Below are 16,646 nucleotides of genomic sequence, written 5' to 3'. Positions count from 1 at the left end.
GAGACTTGGCTTTGTGGACACTTTTCAGAGAGCAAATGTGTTAGCATAAAAATAAAGCCATAAAATGGAGAGCTGATTAATCACTCAATTGGATTTCTCTGCCTGCATAATTTTTTTTCTCTGCAACCCCATGCTAAATTGTGCTTCCTGTTTTTTATAAAATGACTTAATAAAATCTGACTCTGATTGCATCAGAGAAGGCCAGGTACCTTACACTATAAGAGGTGGTTTGAAATTTTGACTTGTCTACTTAAAGATCACCAAAATTTGATCACACGGTCAACAACATCCCTGGGTGGGATTGAACCACCAACCTTTAGGTTAACAGCCGAATGCGGTTACCGATTGCGCCACAGAGACAGCTTGCAAAAGCATGTACTGACAAAGGCTAAAAAGCATTCATCTAGAAAGTTTCCTAGAAAAAGGTTAAAAAGGCAATAATCTGGAGAGTTTTGCAAGATTTTTCTTCCATTGACCAACGAAGAAACACATTGGTACTTTCACATGATGAGTGAGTACTTCAGGATCTCTGACACTAACATGAGCAGCAGAGTGGCGCAGCGGAAGCGTGCTGGGACCATAACCCAGAGGTCGATGGATCGAAACCATCCTCTGCTATGTGCACTTATTTTTTGGTTAATTAAATTCTTCCAAAACTGGGATTGATATTTTGACTCTTTTATTTTTACTTAAAGTACAATAACTTTTAACATTTTAATTTGTTTTAATAGTATATTGACAGCATTGTTTTCTTTCAGAAATCCACTTAATTTTCTTTACCCTATTACTGAAATGGTAATTGACAAAAATAAGCTACATTGTCACCAGAAGAGCAATGCAAAATGTACAATTGATATTTCAAAATCATCTTTCCAGCTTGAATTTCAATGATGCATTGGGGCAACGATTTTGTGAGAAACATCTTCACCCTTAAAGAAAGATTTTCTTAACTTCTTACCTGTGTGCTGATTAGATATCACCTGGTTTTCACATTAAACAGATTCCCACTTGAGAAAGCAGCAAGGATGCAGTGAGGTTTATGTTTCCTGGTGTCAACCTGTATTATTTCAGTGGACATTGTAATGAGGATGCATCTTGCTGCCTTTCCAATGAAGCAAGTTTTAATCAGTGATAGGTGAAAAACCATTCCTACAAAGGTGTTAATCAGAGACTTGGCTTTGTGGACACTTTTCAGAGAGCAAATGTGTTAGCATAAAAATAAAGCCATAAAATGGAGAGCTGATTAATCACTCAATTGGATTTCTCTGCCTGCATAATTTTTTTTCTCTGCAACCCCATGCTAAATTGTGCTTCCTGTTTTTTATAAAATGACTTAATCAAATCTGATTGCATCAGAGAAGGCCAGGTACCCTACACTATAAGAGGTGGTTTGAAATTTTGACTTGTCTACTTAAAGATCACCAACATTTGATCACACGGTCAATAACATCCCTGGGTGGGATTGAACCACCAACCTTTAGGTTAACAGCCGAATGCGCTTACCGATTACGCCACAGAGACAGCTTGCAAAAGCATGTACTGACAAAGGCTAAAAAGCATTCATCTAGAAAGTTTCCTAGAAAAAGGTTAAAAAGGCAATAATCTGGAGAGTTTTGCAATATTTTTCTTCCATTGACCAATGAAGAAACACATTGGTACTTTCACATGATGAGTGAGTACTTCAGGATCTCTGACACTAACATGAGCAGCAGAGTGGCGCAGCGGAAGCGTGCTGGGCCCATAACCCAGAGGTCGATGGATCGAAACCATCCTCTGCTATGTGCACTTATTTTTTTGTTAATTAAATTCTTCCAAAACTGGGATTGATATTTTGACTCTTTTATTTTTACCTAAAATACAATAACTTTTAACATTTTAATTTGTTTTAATAGTATATTGACAGCATTGTTTTCTTTCAGAAATCCACTTAATTTTCTTTACCCTATTACTGAAATGGTAATTGACAAAAACAAGCTACATTGTCACCAGAAGAGCAATGCAAAATGTACAATTGATATTTCAAAATCATCTTTCCAGCTTGAATTTCAATGATGCATTGGGGCAACAATTTTGTGAGAAACATCTTCACCCTTAAATAAAGATTTTCTTAACTTCTTACCTGTGTGCTGATTAGATATCACCTGGTTTTCACATTAAACAGATTCCCACTTGAGAAAGCAGCAAGGATGCAGTGAGGTTTATGTTTCCTGGTGTCAACCTGTATTATTTCAGTGGACATTGTAATGAGGATGCATCTTGCTGCCTTTCCAATGAAGCAAGTTTTAATCAGTAATAGGTGAAAAACCATTCCTACAAAGGTGTTAATCAGAGACTTGGCTTTGTGGACACTTTTTAGAGAGCAAATGTGTTAGCATAAAAATAAAGCCATAAAATGGAGAGCTGATTAATCACTCAATTGGATTTCTCTGCCTGCATAATTTTTTTTCTCTGCAACCCCATGCTAAATTGTGCTTCCTGTTTTTTATAAAATGACTTCATCAAATCTGACTCTGATTGCATCAGAGAAGGCCAGGTACCCTACACTATAAGAGGTGGTTTGAAATTTTGACTTGTCTACTTAAAGATCACCAAAATTTGATCACATTTACAGTTAAGTCCCTGGGTGGGATTGAACCACCAACCTTTCGGTTAACAGCCGAATGCACTAACCGATTGCGCCACAGAGACAGCTTGCAAAAGCATGTACTGACAAAGGCTAAAAAGCATTCATCTAGAAAGTTTCCTAGAAAAAGGTTAAAAAGGCAATAATCTGGAGAGTTTTGCAAGATTTTTCTTCCATTGACCAACGAAGAAACACATTGGTACTTTCACATGATGAGTGAGTACTTCAGGATCTCTTACACTTACACGAGCAGCAGAGTGGCGCAGCGGAAGCGTGCTGGGCCCATAACCCAGAGGTCGATGGATCGAAACCATCCTCTGCTATGTGCACTTAATTTTTTGTTAATTAAATTCTTCCAAAACTGGGATTGATATTTTGACTCTTTTATTTTTACTTAAAGTACAATAACTTTTAACATTTTAATTTGTTTTAATAGTATATTGACAGCATTGTTTTCTTTCAGAAATCCACTTAATTTTCTTTACCCTATTACTGAAATGGTAATTGACAAAAACAAGCTACATTGTCACCAGAAGAGCAATGCAAAATGTACAATTGATATTTCAAAATCATCTTTCCATCTTGAATTTCAATGATGCATTGGGGCAACGATTTTGTGAGAAACATCTTCACCCTTAAAGAAAGATTTTCTTAACTTCTTACCTGTGTGCTGATTAGATATCACCTGGTTTTCACATTAAACAGATTCCCACTTGAGAAAGCAGCAAGGATGCAGTGAGGTTTATGTTTCCTGGTGTCAACCTGTATTATTTCAGTGGACATTGTAATGAGGATGCATCTTGCTGCCTTTCCAATGAAGCAAGTTTTAATCAGTAATAGGTGAAAAACCATTCCTACAAAGGTGTTAATCAGAGACTTGGCTTTGTGGACACTTTTCAGAGAGCAAATGTGTTAGCATAAAAATAAAGCCATAAAATGGAGAGCTGATTAATCACTCAATTGGATTTCTCTGCCTGCATAATTTTTTTTCTCTGCACCCCCATGCTAAATTGTGCTTCCTGTTTTTTATAAATTGACTTCATCAAATCTGACTGCATCAGAGAAGGCCAGGTACTCTACACTATAAGAGGTGGTTTGAAATTTTGACTTGTCTACTTAAAGATCACCAAAATTTGATCACACGGTCAATAGCATCCCTGGGTGGGATTGAACCACCAACCTTTAGGTTAACAGCCGAATGCACTAACCGATTGCGCCACAGAGACAGCTTGCAAAAACATTTACTGACAAAGGCTAAAAAGCATTCATCTAGAAAGTTTCCTAGAAAATGGTTAAAAAGGCAATAATCTGGAGAGTTTTGCAAGATTTTTCTTCCATTGACCAACGAAGAAACACATTGGTATTTTCACATGATGAGTGAGTACTTCAGGATCTCTTACACTTACACGAGCAGCAGAGTGGCGCAGCGGAAGCGTGCTGGGCCCATAACCCAGAGGTCGATGGATCGAAACCATCCTCTGCTATGTGCACTTATTTTTTTGTTAATTAAATTCTTCCAAAACTGGGATTGATATTTTGACTCTTTTATTTTTACTTAAAGTACAATAACTTTTAACATTTTAATTTGTTTTAATAGTATATTGACAGCATTGTTTTCTTTCAGAAATCCACTTAATTTTCTTTACCCTATTACTGAAATGGTAATTGACAAAAACAAGCTACATTGTCACCAGAAGAGCAATGCAAAATGTACAATTGATATTTCAAAATCATCTTTCCAGCTTGAATTTCAATGATGCATTGGGGCAACAATTTTGTGAGAAGCATCTTCACCCTTAAATAAAGATTTTCTTAACTTCTTACCTGTGTGCTTATTAGATATCACCTGGTTTTCACATTAAACAGATTCCCACTTCAGAAAGCAGCAAGGATGCAGTGAGGTTTATGTTTCCTGGTGTCAACCTGTATTATTTCAGTGGACATTGTAATGAGGATGCATCTTGCTTCCTTTCCAATGAAGCAAGTTTTAATCAGTAATAGGTGAAAAACCATTCCTACAAAGGTTTTAATCAGAGACTTGGCTTTGTGGACACTTTTCAAAGAGCAAATGTGTTAGCATAAAAATAAAGCCATAAAATGGAGAGCTGATTAATCACTCAATTGGATTTCTCTGCCTGCATAATTTTTTTTCTCTGCAACCCCATGCTAAATTGTGCATCCTGTTTTTTATAAAATGACTTAATCAAATCAGACTCTGATTGCATCAGAGAAGGCCAGGTACCCTACACTATAAGAGGTGGTTTGAAATTTTGACTTGTCTACTTAAAGATCACCAAAATTTGATCACATGTTCAGTTACTTCCCTGGGTGGGATTGAACCACCAACCTTTCGGTTAACAGCCGAATGCACTAACCGATTGCGCCACAGAGACAACTTGCAAAAGCATGTACTGACAAAGGCTAAAAAGCATTCATCTAGAAAGTTTCCTAGAAAAAGCTTAAAAAGGCAATAATCTGGAGAGTTTTGCAAGATTTTTCATCCATTGACCAACGAAGAAACACATTGGTACTTTCACATAATGAGTGAGTACATCAGGATCTCTGACACTAACATGAGCAGCAGAGTGGCGCAGCGGAAGCGTGCTGGGCCCATAACCCAGAGGTCGATGGATCGAAACCATCCTCTGCTATGTGCGCTTAATTTTATGTTAATTAAATTCTTCCAAAACTGGGATTGATATTTTGACTCTTTTATTTTTACTTAAAGTACAATAACGTTTAACATTTTAATTTGTTTTAATAGTATATTGACAGCATTGATTTCTTTCAGAAATCCACTTAATTTTCTTTACCCTATTACTGAAATGGTAATTGACAAAAACAAGCTACATTGTCACCAGAAGAGCAATGCAAAATGTACAATTGATATTTCAAAATCATCTTTCCAGCTTGAATTTCAATGATGCATTGGGGCAACAATTTTGTGAGAAACATCTTCACCCTTAAATAAAGATTTTCTTAACTTCTTACCTGTGTGCTGATTAGATATCACCTGGTTTTCACATTAAACAGATTCCCACTTGAGAAAGCAGCAAGGATGCAGTGAAGTTTATGTTTCCTGGTGTCAACCTGTATTATTTCAGTGGACATTGTAATGAGGATGCATCTTGCTGCCTTTCCAATGAAGCAAGTTTTAATCAGTAATAGGTGAAAAACCATTCCTACAAAGGTGTTAATCAGAGACTTGGCTTTGTGGACACTTTTCAGAGAGCAAATGTGTTAGCATAAAAATAAAGCCATAAAATGGAGAGCTGATTAATCACTCAATTGGATTTCTCTGCCTGCATAATTTTTTTTCTCTGCAACCCCATGCTAAATTGTGCTTCCTGTTTTTTATAAAATGACTTAATCAAATCTGACTCTGATTGCATCAGAGAAGGCTAGGTACCCTACACTATAAGAGGTGGTTTGAAATTTTGACTTGTCTACTTAAAGATCACCAAAATTTGATCGCACGGTCAATAACATCCCTGGGTGGGATTGAACCACCAACCTTTAGGTTAACAGCCGAATGCGCTTACCGATTGCGCCACAGAGACAGCTTGCAAAAGCATGTACTGACAAAGGCTAAAAAGCATTCATCTAGAAAGTTTCCTAGAAAAAGCTTAAAAAGGCAATAATCTGGAGAGTTTTGCAAGATTTTTCTTCCATTGACCAACGAAGAAACACATTGGTACTTTCACATGATGAGTGAGTACATCAGGATCTCTGACACTAACATGAGCAGCAGAGTGGCGCAGCGGAAGCGTGCTGGGCCCATAACCCAGAGGTCGATGGATCGAAACCATCCTCTGCTATGTGCACTTAATTTTTTGTTAATTAAATTCTTCCAAAACTGGGATTGATATTTTGACTCTTTTATTTTTACTTAAAGTACAATAACTTTTAACATTTTAATTTGTTTTAATAGTATATTGACAGCATTGTTTTCTTTCAGAAATACACTTAATTTTCTTTACCCTATTACTGAAATGGTAATTGACAAAAACAAGCTACATTGTCACCAGAAGAGCAATGCAAAATGTACAATTGATATTTCAAAATCATCTTTCCAGCTTGAATTTCAATGATGCATTGGGGCAACAATTTTGTGAGAAACATCTTCACCCTTAAATAAAGATTTTCTTAACTTCTTACCTGTGTGCTGATTAGATATCACCTGGTTTTCACATTAAACAGATTCCCACTTCAGAAAGCAGCAAGGATGCAGTGAGGTTTATGTTTCCTGGTGTCAACCTGTATTATTTCAGTGGACATTGTAATGAGGATGCATCTTGCTTCCTTTCCAATGAAGCAAGTTTTAATCAGTAATAGGTGAAAAACCATTCCTACAAAGGTTTTAATCAGAGACTTGGCTTTGTGGACACTTTTCAAAGAGCAAATGTGTTAGCATAAAAATAAAGCCATAAAATGGAGAGCTGATTAATCACTCAATTGGATTTCTCTGCCTGCATAATTTTTTTTCTCTGCAACCCCATGCTAAATTGTGCTTCCTGTTTTTTATAAAATGACTTAATCAAATCAGACTCTGATTGCATCAGAGAAGGCCAGGTACCCTACACTATAAGAGGTGGTTTGAAATTTTGACTTGTCTACTTAAAGATCACCAAAATTTGATCACATGTTCAGTTACTTCCCTGGGTGGGATTGAACCACCAACCTTTCGGTTAACAGCCGAATGCACTAACCGATTGCGCCACAGAGACAACTTGCAAAAGCATGTACTGACAAAGGCTAAAAAGCATTCATCTAGAAAGTTTCCTAGAAAAAGCTTAAAAAGGCAATAATCTGGAGAGTTTAGCAAGATTTTTTCCATTGACCAACGAAGAAACACATTGGTACTTTCACATAATGAGTGAGTACATCAGGATCTCTGACACTAACATGAGCAGCAGAGTGGCGCAGCGGAAGCGTGCTGGGCCCATAACCCAGAGGTCGATGGATCGAAACCATCCTCTGCTATGTGCGCTTAATTTTATGTTAATTAAATTCTTCCAAAACTGGGATTGATATTTTGACTCTTTTATTTTTACTTAAAGTACAATAACTTTTAACATTTTAATTTGTTTTAATAGTATATTGACAGCATTGTTTTCTTTCAGAAATCCACTTAATTTTCTTTACCCTATTACTGAAATGGTAATTGACAAAAACAAGCTACATTGTCACCAGAAGAGCAATGCAAAATGTACAATTGATATTTCAAAATCATCTTTCCCGCTTGAATTTCAATGATGCATTGGGGCAACAATTTTGTGAGAAACATCTTCACCCTTAAATAAAGATTTTCTTAACTTCTTACCTGTGTGCTGATTAGATATCACCTGGTTTTCACATTAAACAGATTCCCACTTGAGAAAGCAGCAAGGATGCAGTGAAGTTTATGTTTCCTGGTGTCAACCTGTATTATTTCAGTGGACATTGTAATGAGGATGCATCTTGCTGCCTTTCCAATGAAGCAAGTTTTAATCAGTAATAGGTGAAAAACCATTCCTACAAAGGTGTTAATCAGAGACTTGGCTTTGTGGACACTTTTCAGAGAGCAAATGTGTTAGCATAAAAATAAAGCCATAAAATGGAGAGCTGATTAATCACTCAATTGGATTTCTCTGCCTGCATAATTTTTTTTCTCTGCAACCCCATGCTAAATTGTGCTTCCTGTTTTTTATAAAATGACTTAATCAAATCTGACTGCATCAGAGAAGGCCAGGTACCCTACACTATAAGAGGTGGTTTGAAATTTTGACTAGTCTACTTAAAGATCACCAAAATTTGATCACACGGTCAATAACATCTCTGGGTGGGATTGAACCACCAACCTTTAGGTTAACAGCCGAATGCGCTTACCGATTGCGCCACAGAGACAGCTTGCAAAAGCATGTACTGACAAAGGCTGAAAAGCATTCATCTAGAAAGTTTCCTAGAAAAGCTTAAAAAGGCAATAATCTGGAGAGTTTTGCAAGATTTTTCTTCCATTGACCAACGAAGAAACACATTGGTACTTTCACATGATGAGTGAGTACATCAGGATCTCTGACACTAACATGAGCAGCAGAGTGGCGCAGCGGAAGCGTGCTGGGCCCATAACCCAGAGGTTGATGGATCGAAACCATCCTCTGCTATGTGCGCTTAATTTTATGTTAATTAAATTCTTCCAAAACTGGGATTGATATTTTGACTCTTTTATTTTTACTTAAAGTACAATAACTTTTAACATTTTAATTTGTTTTAATAGTATATTGACAGCATTGTTTTCTTTCAGAAATCCACTTAATTTTCTTTACCCTATTACTGAAATGGTAATTGACAAAAACAAGCTACATTGTCACCAGAAGAGCAATGCAAAATGTACAATTGATATTTCAAAATCATCTTTCCAGCTTGAATTTCAATGATGCATTGGGGCAACAATTTTGTGAGAAACATCTTCACCCTTAAATAAAGATTTTCTTAACTTCTTACCTGTGTGCTGATTAGATATCACCTGGTTTTCACATTAAACAGATTCCCACTTGAGAAAGCAGCAAGGATGCAGTGAGGTTTATGTTTCCTGGTGTCAACCTGTATTATTTCAGTGGACATTGTAATGAGGATGCATCTTGCTGCCTTTCCAATGAAGCAAGTTTTAATCAGTAATAGGTGAAAAACCATTCCTACAAAGGTGTTAATCAGAAACGTGGCTTTGTGGACACTTTTCAGAGAGCAATTGTGTTAGCATAAAAATAAAGCCATAAAATGGAGAGCTGATTAATCACTCAATTGGATTTCTCTGCCTGCATAATTTTTTTTCTCTGCAACCCCATGCTAAATTGTGCTTCCTCTTTTTTATAAAATGACTTAATCAAATCTGACTGCATCAGAGAAGGCCAGGTACCCTACACTATAAGAGGTGGTTTGAAATTTTGACTTGTCTACTTAAAGAACACCAAAATTTGATCACACGGTCAATAACATCCCTGGGTGGGATTGAACCACCAACCTTTAGGTTAACAGCCGAATGCGCTTACCGATTGCGCCACAGAGACAGCTTGCAAAAGCATGTACTGACAAAGGCTAAAAAGCATTCATCTAGAAAGTTTCCTAGAAAAAGGTTAAAAAGGCAATAATCTGGAGAGTTTTGCAATATTTTTCTTCCATTGACCAATGAAGAAACACATTGGTACTTTCACATGATGAGTGAGTACTTCAGGATCTCTGACACTAACATGAGCAGCAGAGTGGCGCAGCGGAAGCGTGCTGGGCCCATAACCCAGAGGTCGATGGATCGAAACCATCCTCTGCTATGTGCACTTATTTTTTTGTTAATTAAATTCTTCCAAAACTGGGATTGATATTTTGACTCTTTTATTTTTACCTAAAATACAATAACTTTTAACATTTTAATTTGTTTTAATAGTATATTGACAGCATTGTTTTCTTTCAGAAATCCACTTAATTTTCTTTACCCTATTACTGAAATGGTAATTGACAAAAACAAGCTACATTGTCACCAGAAGAGCAATGCAAAATGTACAATTGATATTTCAAAATCATCTTTCCAGCTTGAATTTCAATGATGCATTGGGGCAACAATTTTGTGAGAAACATCTTCACCCTTAAATAAAGATTTTCTTAACTTCTTACCTGTGTGCTGATTAGATATCACCTGGTTTTCACATTAAACAGATTCCCACTTGAGAAAGCAGCAAGGATGCAGTGAGGTTTATGTTTCCTGGTGTCAACCTGTATTATTTCAGTGGACATTGTAATGAGGATGCATCTTGCTGCCTTTCCAATGAAGCAAGTTTTAATCAGTAATAGGTGAAAAACCATTCCTACAAAGGTGTTAATCAGAGACTTGGCTTTGTGGACACTTTTTAGAGAGCAAATGTGTTAGCATAAAAATAAAGCCATAAAATGGAGAGCTGATTAATCACTCAATTGGATTTCTCTGCCTGCATAATTTTTTTTCTCTGCAACCCCATGCTAAATTGTGCTTCCTGTTTTTTATAAAATGACTTCATCAAATCTGACTCTGATTGCATCAGAGAAGGCCAGGTACCCTACACTATAAGAGGTGGTTTGAAATTTTGACTTGTCTACTTAAAGATCACCAAAATTTGATCACATTTACAGTTAAGTCCCTGGGTGGGATTGAACCACCAACCTTTCGGTTAACAGCCGAATGCACTAACCGATTGCGCCACAGAGACAGCTTGCAAAAGCATGTACTGACAAAGGCTAAAAAGCATTCATCTAGAAAGTTTCCTAGAAAAAGGTTAAAAAGGCAATAATCTGGAGAGTTTTGCAAGATTTTTCTTCCATTGACCAACGAAGAAACACATTGGTACTTTCACATGATGAGTGAGTACTTCAGGATCTCTTACACTTACACGAGCAGCAGAGTGGCGCAGCGGAAGCGTGCTGGGCCCATAACCCAGAGGTCGATGGATCGAAACCATCCTCTGCTATGTGCACTTAATTTTTTGTTAATTAAATTCTTCCAAAACTGGGATTGATATTTTGACTCTTTTATTTTTACTTAAAGTACAATAACTTTTAACATTTTAATTTGTTTTAATAGTATATTGACAGCATTGTTTTCTTTCAGAAATCCACTTAATTTTCTTTACCCTATTACTGAAATGGTAATTGACAAAAACAAGCTACATTGTCACCAGAAGAGCAATGCAAAATGTACAATTGATATTTCAAAATCATCTTTCCATCTTGAATTTCAATGATGCATTGGGGCAACGATTTTGTGAGAAACATCTTCACCCTTAAAGAAAGATTTTCTTAACTTCTTACCTGTGTGCTGATTAGATATCACCTGGTTTTCACATTAAACAGATTCCCACTTGAGAAAGCAGCAAGGATGCAGTGAGGTTTATGTTTCCTGGTGTCAACCTGTATTATTTCAGTGGACATTGTAATGAGGATGCATCTTGCTGCCTTTCCAATGAAGCAAGTTTTAATCAGTAATAGGTGAAAAACCATTCCTACAAAGGTGTTAATCAGAGACTTGGCTTTGTGGACACTTTTCAGAGAGCAAATGTGTTAGCATAAAAATAAAGCCATAAAATGGAGAGCTGATTAATCACTCAATTGGATTTCTCTGCCTGCATAATTTTTTTTCTCTGCACCCCCATGCTAAATTGTGCTTCCTGTTTTTTATAAATTGACTTCATCAAATCTGACTGCATCAGAGAAGGCCAGGTACTCTACACTATAAGAGGTGGTTTGAAATTTTGACTTGTCTACTTAAAGATCACCAAAATTTGATCACACGGTCAATAGCATCCCTGGGTGGGATTGAACCACCAACCTTTAGGTTAACAGCCGAATGCACTAACCGATTGCGCCACAGAGACAGCTTGCAAAAACATTTACTGACAAAGGCTAAAAAGCATTCATCTAGAAAGTTTCCTAGAAAATGGTTAAAAAGGCAATAATCTGGAGAGTTTTGCAAGATTTTTCTTCCATTGACCAACGAAGAAACACATTGGTATTTTCACATGATGAGTGAGTACTTCAGGATCTCTTACACTTACACGAGCAGCAGAGTGGCGCAGCGGAAGCGTGCTGGGCCCATAACCCAGAGGTCGATGGATCGAAACCATCCTCTGCTATGTGCACTTATTTTTTTGTTAATTAAATTCTTCCAAAACTGGGATTGATATTTTGACTCTTTTATTTTTACTTAAAGTACAATAACTTTTAACATTTTAATTTGTTTTAATAGTATATTGACAGCATTGTTTTCTTTCAGAAATCCACTTAATTTTCTTTACCCTATTACTGAAATGGTAATTGACAAAAACAAGCTACATTGTCACCAGAAGAGCAATGCAAAATGTACAATTGATATTTCAAAATCATCTTTCCAGCTTGAATTTCAATGATGCATTGGGGCAACAATTTTGTGAGAAGCATCTTCACCCTTAAATAAAGATTTTCTTAACTTCTTACCTGTGTGCTTATTAGATATCACCTGGTTTTCACATTAAACAGATTCCCACTTCAGAAAGCAGCAAGGATGCAGTGAGGTTTATGTTTCCTGGTGTCAACCTGTATTATTTCAGTGGACATTGTAATGAGGATGCATCTTGCTTCCTTTCCAATGAAGCAAGTTTTAATCAGTAATAGGTGAAAAACCATTCCTACAAAGGTTTTAATCAGAGACTTGGCTTTGTGGACACTTTTCAAAGAGCAAATGTGTTAGCATAAAAATAAAGCCATAAAATGGAGAGCTGATTAATCACTCAATTGGATTTCTCTGCCTGCATAATTTTTTTTCTCTGCAACCCCATGCTAAATTGTGCATCCTGTTTTTTATAAAATGACTTAATCAAATCAGACTCTGATTGCATCAGAGAAGGCCAGGTACCCTACACTATAAGAGGTGGTTTGAAATTTTGACTTGTCTACTTAAAGATCACCAAAATTTGATCACATGTTCAGTTACTTCCCTGGGTGGGATTGAACCACCAACCTTTCGGTTAACAGCCGAATGCACTAACCGATTGCGCCACAGAGACAACTTGCAAAAGCATGTACTGACAAAGGCTAAAAAGCATTCATCTAGAAAGTTTCCTAGAAAAAGCTTAAAAAGGCAATAATCTGGAGAGTTTTGCAAGATTTTTCATCCATTGACCAACGAAGAAACACATTGGTACTTTCACATAATGAGTGAGTACATCAGGATCTTTGACACTAACATGAGCAGCAGAGTGGCGCAGCGGAAGCGTGCTGGGCCCATAACCCAGAGGTCGATGGATCGAAACCATCCTCTGCTATGTGCGCTTAATTTTATGTTAATTAAATTCTTCCAAAACTGGGATTGATATTTTGACTCTTTTATTTTTACTTAAAGTACAATAACGTTTAACATTTTAATTTGTTTTAATAGTATATTGACAGCATTGATTTCTTTCAGAAATCCACTTAATTTTCTTTACCCTATTACTGAAATGGTAATTGACAAAAACAAGCTACATTGTCACCAGAAGAGCAATGCAAAATGTACAATTGATATTTCAAAATCATCTTTCCAGCTTGAATTTCAATGATGCATTGGGGCAACAATTTTGTGAGAAACATCTTCACCCTTAAATAAAGATTTTCTTAACTTCTTACCTGTGTGCTGATTAGATATCACCTGGTTTTCACATTAAACAGATTCCCACTTGAGAAAGCAGCAAGGATGCAGTGAAGTTTATGTTTCCTGGTGTCAACCTGTATTATTTCAGTGGACATTGTAATGAGGATGCATCTTGCTGCCTTTCCAATGAAGCAAGTTTTAATCAGTAATAGGTGAAAAACCATTCCTACAAAGGTGTTAATCAGAGACTTGGCTTTGTGGACACTTTTCAGAGAGCAAATGTGTTAGCATAAAAATAAAGCCATAAAATGGAGAGCTGATTAATCACTCAATTGGATTTCTCTGCCTGCATAATTTTTTTTCTCTGCAACCCCATGCTAAATTGTGCTTCCTGTTTTTTATAAAATGACTTAATCAAATCTGACTCTGATTGCATCAGAGAAGGCTAGGTACCCTACACTATAAGAGGTGGTTTGAAATTTTGACTTGTCTACTTAAAGATCACCAAAATTTGATCGCACGGTCAATAACATCCCTGGGTGGGATTGAACCACCAACCTTTAGGTTAACAGCCGAATGCGCTTACCGATTGCGCCACAGAGACAGCTTGCAAAAGCATGTACTGACAAAGGCTAAAAAGCATTCATCTAGAAAGTTTCCTAGAAAAAGCTTAAAAAGGCAATAATCTGGAGAGTTTTGCAAGATTTTTCTTCCATTGACCAACGAAGAAACACATTGGTACTTTCACATGATGAGTGAGTACATCAGGATCTCTGACACTAACATGAGCAGCAGAGTGGCGCAGCGGAAGCGTGCTGGGCCCATAACCCAGAGGTCGATGGATCGAAACCATCCTCTGCTATGTGCACTTAATTTTTTGTTAATTAAATTCTTCCAAAACTGGGATTGATATTTTGACTCTTTTATTTTTACTTAAAGTACAATAACTTTTAACATTTTAATTTGTTTTAATAGTATATTGACAGCATTGTTTTCTTTCAGAAATACACTTAATTTTCTTTACCCTATTACTGAAATGGTAATTGACAAAAACAAGCTACATTGTCACCAGAAGAGCAATGCAAAATGTACAATTGATATTTCAAAATCATCTTTCCAGCTTGAATTTCAATGATGCATTGGGGCAACAATTTTGTGAGAAACATCTTCACCCTTAAATAAAGATTTTCTTAACTTCTTACCTGTGTGCTGATTAGATATCACCTGGTTTTCACATTAAACAGATTCCCACTTCAGAAAGCAGCAAGGATGCAGTGAGGTTTATGTTTCCTGGTGTCAACCTGTATTATTTCAGTGGACATTGTAATGAGGATGCATCTTGCTTCCTTTCCAATGAAGCAAGTTTTAATCAGTAATAGGTGAAAAACCATTCCTACAAAGGTTTTAATCAGAGACTTGGCTTTGTGGACACTTTTCAAAGAGCAAATGTGTTAGCATAAAAATAAAGCCATAAAATGGAGAGCTGATTAATCACTCAATTGGATTTCTCTGCCTGCATAATTTTTTTTCTCTGCAACCCCATGCTAAATTGTGCTTCCTGTTTTTTATAAAATGACTTAATCAAATCAGACTCTGATTGCATCAGAGAAGGCCAGGTACCCTACACTATAAGAGGTGGTTTGAAATTTTGACTTGTCTACTTAAAGATCACCAAAATTTGATCACATGTTCAGTTACTTCCCTGGGTGGGATTGAACCACCAACCTTTCGGTTAACAGCCGAATGCACTAACCGATTGCGCCACAGAGACAACTTGCAAAAGCATGTACTGACAAAGGCTAAAAAGCATTCATCTAGAAAGTTTCCTAGAAAAAGCTTAAAAAGGCAATAATCTGGAGAGTTTAGCAAGATTTTTTCCATTGACCAACGAAGAAACACATTGGTACTTTCACATAATGAGTGAGTACATCAGGATCTCTGACACTAACATGAGCAGCAGAGTGGCGCAGCGGAAGCGTGCTGGGCCCATAACCCAGAGGTCGATGGATCGAAACCATCCTCTGCTATGTGCGCTTAATTTTATGTTAATTAAATTCTTCCAAAACTGGGATTGATATTTTGACTCTTTTATTTTTACTTAAAGTACAATAACTTTTAACATTTTAATTTGTTTTAATAGTATATTGACAGCATTGTTTTCTTTCAGAAATCCACTTAATTTTCTTTACCCTATTACTGAAATGGTAATTGACAAAAACAAGCTACATTGTCACCAGAAGAGCAATGCAAAATGTACAATTGATATTTCAAAATCATCTTTCCCGCTTGAATTTCAATGATGCATTGGGGCAACAATTTTGTGAGAAACATCTTCACCCTTAAATAAAGATTTTCTTAACTTCTTACCTGTGTGCTGATTAGATATCACCTGGTTTTCACATTAAACAGATTCCCACTTGAGAAAGCAGCAAGGATGCAGTGAAGTTTATGTTTCCTGGTGTCAACCTGTATTATTTCAGTGGACATTGTAATGAGGATGCATCTTGCTGCCTTTCCAATGAAGCAAGTTTTAATCAGTAATAGGTGAAAAACCATTCCTACAAAGGTGTTAATCAGAGACTTGGCTTTGTGGACACTTTTCAGAGAGCAAATGTGTTAGCATAAAAATAAAGCCATAAAATGGAGAGCTGATTAATCACTCAATTGGATTTCTCTGCCTGCATAATTTTTTTTCTCTGCAACCCCATGCTAAATTGTGCTTCCTGTTTTTTATAAAATGACTTAATCAAATCTGACTGCATCAGAGAAGGCCAGGTACCCTACACTATAAGAGGTGGTTTGAAATTTTGACTAGTCTACTTAAAGATCACCAAAATTTGATCACACGGTCAATAACATCTCTGGGTGGGATTGAACCACCAACCTTTAGGTTAACAGCCGAATGCGCTTACCGATTGC

At 36.6% G+C, this 16,646-nt stretch overlaps 15 non-coding genes across 15 annotated transcripts; 13 read left to right on the top strand and 2 right to left on the bottom strand.

The window, feature by feature from the left end:
- The first annotated feature begins 1,707 nt into the window (after positions 1–1,707).
- TRNAM-CAU (transfer RNA methionine (anticodon CAU)) lies at positions 1,708–1,779 on the top strand. The gene has a single exon. It is a non-coding gene; the product is annotated as a tRNA-Met (tRNA).
- An 835-nt stretch (positions 1,780–2,614) lies between these two features.
- TRNAN-GUU (transfer RNA asparagine (anticodon GUU)) lies at positions 2,615–2,688 on the bottom strand. Its single transcript has one exon. It is a non-coding gene; the product is annotated as a tRNA-Asn (tRNA).
- Positions 2,689–2,874: 186 nt separating this feature from the next.
- On the top strand, positions 2,875–2,946 carry TRNAM-CAU (transfer RNA methionine (anticodon CAU)). The gene has a single exon. It is a non-coding gene; the product is annotated as a tRNA-Met (tRNA).
- A 1,089-nt stretch (positions 2,947–4,035) lies between these two features.
- Positions 4,036–4,107, top strand: TRNAM-CAU (transfer RNA methionine (anticodon CAU)). The gene has a single exon. It is a non-coding gene; the product is annotated as a tRNA-Met (tRNA).
- Positions 4,108–5,202: 1,095 nt separating this feature from the next.
- TRNAM-CAU (transfer RNA methionine (anticodon CAU)) lies at positions 5,203–5,274 on the top strand. Its single transcript has one exon. It is a non-coding gene; the product is annotated as a tRNA-Met (tRNA).
- Positions 5,275–6,369: 1,095 nt separating this feature from the next.
- On the top strand, positions 6,370–6,441 carry TRNAM-CAU (transfer RNA methionine (anticodon CAU)). Its single transcript has one exon. It is a non-coding gene; the product is annotated as a tRNA-Met (tRNA).
- A 1,093-nt stretch (positions 6,442–7,534) lies between these two features.
- On the top strand, positions 7,535–7,606 carry TRNAM-CAU (transfer RNA methionine (anticodon CAU)). The gene has a single exon. It is a non-coding gene; the product is annotated as a tRNA-Met (tRNA).
- A 1,088-nt stretch (positions 7,607–8,694) lies between these two features.
- TRNAM-CAU (transfer RNA methionine (anticodon CAU)) lies at positions 8,695–8,766 on the top strand. The gene has a single exon. It is a non-coding gene; the product is annotated as a tRNA-Met (tRNA).
- A 1,089-nt stretch (positions 8,767–9,855) lies between these two features.
- TRNAM-CAU (transfer RNA methionine (anticodon CAU)) lies at positions 9,856–9,927 on the top strand. The gene has a single exon. It is a non-coding gene; the product is annotated as a tRNA-Met (tRNA).
- Positions 9,928–10,762: 835 nt separating this feature from the next.
- Positions 10,763–10,836, bottom strand: TRNAN-GUU (transfer RNA asparagine (anticodon GUU)). Its single transcript has one exon. It is a non-coding gene; the product is annotated as a tRNA-Asn (tRNA).
- Positions 10,837–11,022: 186 nt separating this feature from the next.
- TRNAM-CAU (transfer RNA methionine (anticodon CAU)) lies at positions 11,023–11,094 on the top strand. The gene has a single exon. It is a non-coding gene; the product is annotated as a tRNA-Met (tRNA).
- Positions 11,095–12,183: 1,089 nt separating this feature from the next.
- Positions 12,184–12,255, top strand: TRNAM-CAU (transfer RNA methionine (anticodon CAU)). The gene has a single exon. It is a non-coding gene; the product is annotated as a tRNA-Met (tRNA).
- Positions 12,256–13,350: 1,095 nt separating this feature from the next.
- TRNAM-CAU (transfer RNA methionine (anticodon CAU)) lies at positions 13,351–13,422 on the top strand. The gene has a single exon. It is a non-coding gene; the product is annotated as a tRNA-Met (tRNA).
- A 1,095-nt stretch (positions 13,423–14,517) lies between these two features.
- On the top strand, positions 14,518–14,589 carry TRNAM-CAU (transfer RNA methionine (anticodon CAU)). Its single transcript has one exon. It is a non-coding gene; the product is annotated as a tRNA-Met (tRNA).
- Positions 14,590–15,682: 1,093 nt separating this feature from the next.
- On the top strand, positions 15,683–15,754 carry TRNAM-CAU (transfer RNA methionine (anticodon CAU)). Its single transcript has one exon. It is a non-coding gene; the product is annotated as a tRNA-Met (tRNA).
- Positions 15,755–16,646: the final 892 nt, after the last annotated feature.

Source organism: Pseudophryne corroboree, chromosome 4 (assembly GCF_028390025.1).
Source record: "Pseudophryne corroboree isolate aPseCor3 chromosome 4, aPseCor3.hap2, whole genome shotgun sequence".
Classification (NCBI taxonomy): Eukaryota; Metazoa; Chordata; class Amphibia; order Anura; family Myobatrachidae; genus Pseudophryne; species Pseudophryne corroboree.
This window is presented reverse-complemented; position numbering and strand designations above follow the sequence as displayed.